General features: G+C 45.5%; 1 long non-coding RNA gene across 1 annotated transcript; it reads left to right on the top strand.

Annotated features, from left to right (window-relative positions):
* Nucleotides 1–790: 790 nt before the first annotated feature.
* LOC124030471 lies at nucleotides 791–4,102 on the top strand. The gene is made up of 3 exons (XR_006837971.1): nucleotides 791–897; nucleotides 1,500–1,618; nucleotides 4,020–4,102. It is a non-coding gene; the product is annotated as an uncharacterized LOC124030471 (long non-coding RNA).
* Nucleotides 4,103–4,443: the final 341 nt, after the last annotated feature.

The following is a 4,443-nucleotide window of genomic DNA, read 5'->3' as shown; positions in this document are numbered from 1 at the left end:
GTCCCCCCTTTACCCTCACCCCGCCCTGCACCCCCATCTGTCCTGCTGGTTGGGGATCGTGGAGGGGCTGGTTAGCCATGTTTAGGATTAGAGGGTCAATGCTAGCAAAGCTAAGGTTTAGAGAGTTAGAAGGTGAGTGATTAACTGTTTGCAGTTAATGCTAGTTTTGCTTAATTGTTAGCTGCTAATGCTAGTTATTGGCTAACACTACATTAGCGTCAGGGTTAACCGCTAATGGTAGTTTAGCCCCAGGACTAGCAGTGATTCCTAGTTTAGGGTTAGCTACTAATGCTAGTTCAGTGACAGATTTAGCTGCTAATGCTATTTTAGCCCCATGGCTAGCAGTGATGTCTAGTTTGGGGTTAGCTTCTAATGCTATTTTAGCCCCAGGACTAACAGTGATTCCTAGTTTAGGGTTAGTTACTAATGCTAGTTCAGTGACAAATTTAGCTGCTAATGCTATTTTAGCCCCATGGCTAGCAGTGATGGCTAGTTTGGGGTTAGCTGCTATTGGTAGTTTAGCCCCAGGACTAACACTGATTCCTAGTTTAAGGTTAGCTACTAATGCTGTTTCAGTGACAGGGTTATCTTCTAATGCTATTTTAGCCCCAGGACTAGCAGTGATGGCTAGTTTGGGGTTAGCTACTAATGCTATTTTAGCGTGGAGTTTAGCTGCCAAGGCTAGTTTATCCCCAGGATTAGCTGATAGTTTAGCGTAGCTGGGGTTAGCGGCTACAGCTAGATTAGCGGAGCAGGGGGATTTAGAGGTTAACAGTGGTTTCTGTGTTGAAGGTTGTCGCGGCTCAGAAGCCACCCCTCACGGTTCCCCCACCCGGTCCTGCGGCCCCCAGGGCAGCTCCAGCGAGGAGATATGGGTGCTGCGCAAGCCTGGGCCAGGTAACCCCGCCCCGCGCAGCCCTGCCTGACCCCTGACCTGTGGCTACAGGTTGAAGCTGCCCCTAACCATAGGTCTAGATCAGATTGTCCGGTGCTAATACTATAGGGCAAGGCAACACAATGGCCCCTATAGGATCTGACCTAGAATCAGTGGGTAGGGGCACCTTAGAGACCCTGCCATCTCTCCATTATGTCCAGAACTGAACAGAGACCAGTACCTACCTGGCTGTACCTGGCAGTACCTGGCTGTACCTGGCTGTGTGTGTAGGGCTGCAGTCATCTATCTATCTCTCTCTCTCTCTCTCTCTCTCTCTCTCTCTCTCTCTCTCTCTCTCTCTCTCTCTCTCTCTCTCTCTCTCTCTCTCTCTCTCTCTCTCTCTCTCTCTCTCTCTCCTCTCTCTGTCAGTCATCAGGCCTGCGTCGGTCAGTGGATGTGTGTGTGTTTAAGTGTGTCAGTCACTCCGTCAATCACCACGTCTGTCCTCGTCGAGAACCCATGCTGTTGAGTGGGCTGCTGTCCAGTGCATTGTAGCGGAGAAACACATATAATACCTGGTTCTGTGTTAACACACACCTGTGTGTGTGTGTGTTGTGTTTACCAGGTGGAGACCGAAGTAGCGTGGGGAGTTCTGGCAGTGTGACCAGTGTGAGGTCATCAGGGAGTGGTCAGAGTGCCGGGAGCTCCACCCACATTCTCCACGCGCAGGCCGAGGGGGTTAAGGTGAGGCGCACACACACACACACACACACACACACACACACACACACACACACACACACACACACACACACACACACACACACACACACACACACACACACACACACACACACCTGAAATGGACACGGTAACCGTCTATGATATAACACAACATGTCTATAGTTTTGTTGTGTGTTAATAAAAGGTCTTTGTTTAACCTTTTAATTTAATCAATTAAGTTATCAGGAAACGTTTATATCTGTCCTATATATATGTCCTAGTGTAGAATGGCCCTGTGTGGAGTCCTATATATCTGTCCTATATATCTGTCCTAGTGTAGAACTGCCCTGTGTGGAGTCCTATATATCTGTCCTATATATCTGTCCTAGTGTAGAATGGCCCTGTGTGGAGTCCTATATATCTGTCCTATATATCTGTCCTAGTGTGTGTTGTAGCTAAACTAAAGGCTGTGTCTCTCTCTGTGTTGTAGCTAAACTAAAGGCTGTGTCTCTGTGTGTTGTAGCTAAACTAAAGGTTGTGTCTCTCTGTGTGTTGTAGCTAAACTAAAGGCTGTGTCTCTCTCTGTGTTGTAGCTAAACTAAAGGCTGTGTCTCTCTGTGTGTTGTAGCTAAACTAAAGGCTGTGTCTCTCTCTGTGTTGTAGCTAAACTAAAGGCTGTGTCTCTGTGTGTGTTGTAACTAAACTAAAGGCTGTGTCTCTCTGTGTGTTGTAGCTAAACTAAAGGCTGTGTCTCTCTCTGTGTTGTAGCTAAACTAAAGGCTGTGTCTCTGTGTGTTGTAGCTAAAATAAAGGCTGTGTCTCTCTCTGTGTTGTAGCTAAACTAAAGGCTTTGTCTCTCTGTTTGTTGTAGCTAAACTAAAGGCTGTGTCTCTGTGTGTTGTAGCTAAACTAAAGGCTGTGTCTCTGTGTGTTGTAGCTAAAATAAAGGCTGTGTCTCTGTGTGTTGTAACTAAAGGCTGTGTCTCTGTGTGTTGTAGCTAAACTAAAGACTGTGTCTCTGTGTGTTGTAGCTAAACTAAAGGCTGTGTCTCTCTGTGTGTTGTAACTAAAGGCTGTGTCTCTGTGTGTTGTAGCTAAACTAAAGGCTGTGTCTCTGTGTGTTGTAGCTAAACTAAAGACTGTGTCTCTGTGTGTTGTAGCTAAACTAAAGACTGTGTCTCTGTGTGTGTTGTAGCTAAACTAAAGGCTGTGTCTCTGTGTGTTGTAGCTAAAATAAAGGCTGTGTCTCTCTCTGTGTTGTAGCTAAACTAAAGGCTTTGTCTCTCTGTTTGTTGTAGCTAAACTAAAGGCTGTGTCTCTGTGTGTTGTAGCTAAACTAAAGGCTGTGTCTGTGTGTTGTAGCTAAAATAAAGGCTGTGTCTCTGTGTGTTGTAGCTAAAGGCTGTGTCTCTCTGTGTGTTGTAGCTAAACTAAAGACTGTGTCTCTGTGTGTTGTAGCTAAACTAAAGGCTGTGTCTCTCTGTGTGTTGTAACTAAAGGCTGTGTCTCTGTGTGTTGTAGCTAAAGGCTGTGTCTCTGTGTGTTGTAACTAAAGGCTGTGTCTCTGTGTGTTGTAGCTAAACTAAAGGCTGTGTCTCTGTGTGTGTTGTAGCTAAACTAAAGACTGTGTCTCTGTGTGTTGTAGCTAAACTAAAGGCTGAGTCTCTCTGTGTGTTGTAACTAAAGGCTGTGTTTCTGTGTGTTGTAGCTAAACTAAAGGCTGTGTCTCTGTGTGTGTTGTAGCTAAACTAAAGACTGTGTCTCTGTGTGTTGTAGCTAAACTAAAGGCTGTGTCTCTATGTGTTGTAGCTAAACTAAAGACTGTGTCTCTGTGTGTTGTAGCTAAACTAAAGGCTGTGTCTCTCTGTGTGTTGTAACTAAACTAAAGGCTGTGTCTCTCTGTGTGTTCTAACTAAAGGCTGTGTCTCTCTGTGTGTTGTAGCTAAAGGCTGTGTCTCTGTGTGTTGTAGCTAAACTAAAGGCTGTGTCTCTGTGTGTGTTGTAGCTAAACTAAAGACTGTGTCTCTGTGTGTTGTAGCTAAACTAAAGGCTGTGTCTCTCTGTGTGTTGTAACTAAAGGCTGTGTCTCTGTGTGTTGTAACTAAAGGCTGTGTTTCTGTGTGTTGTAGCTAAACTAAAGGCTGTGTCTCTGTGTGTGTTGTAGCTAAACTAAAGACTGTGTCTCTGTGTGTTGTAGCTAAACTAAAGGCTGTGTCTCTCTGTGTGTTGTAACTAAAGGCTTTGTCTCTCTGTTTGTTGTAGCTAAACTAAAGACTGTGTCTCTGTGTGTTGTAACTAAAGGCTGTGTCTCTGTGTGTTGTAGCTAAACTAAAGACTGTGTCTCTGTGTGTTGTAGCTAAACTAAAGACTGTGTCTCTGTGTGTTGTAGCTAAACTAAAGATCGTGTTGTTTCTCCCTCTAGCTCCTGGCTACAGTGCTGTCTCAGTCTGCCAAAGCCAAAGAGCACCTGCTGGAGCAGTCCAAGTCTGTAGAGCTATCTACAGGTAGGTGTGTGTGTGTGTGTGTGTGTGTGTGTGTGTGTGTGTGTGTGTGTGTGTGTGTGTGTGTGTGTGTGTGTGTGTGTGTGTGTGTGTGTGTGTGTGTGTGTGTGTGTGTGTGTGTGTGTGTGTGTGTGTGTGTGTGTGTGTGTGTGTGTGTGTGTTAGTTACAATCTACAGGTACACATCACTCCAGTGAGAGGGATGAGAGAGGGATGGATAGAGAGAGAGAGAGAGAGAGAGAGGGATAGGGAGAGAGAGAGAAGGATGAGAGAGAGAGAGAGAGAGAGAGAGAGAGAGAAGGATGAGAGAGAGAGAGAGAGAGAGAGAGAGAGAGAGAGAGAGAGA

Source organism: Oncorhynchus gorbuscha, unplaced genomic scaffold (genome assembly GCF_021184085.1).
Source record: "Oncorhynchus gorbuscha isolate QuinsamMale2020 ecotype Even-year unplaced genomic scaffold, OgorEven_v1.0 Un_scaffold_11876, whole genome shotgun sequence".
NCBI lineage: Eukaryota > Metazoa > Chordata > Actinopteri > Salmoniformes > Salmonidae > Oncorhynchus > Oncorhynchus gorbuscha.
Note: the sequence above shows the minus strand (reverse complement) of the source record. Positions and strands in the feature narration are given on the sequence as shown.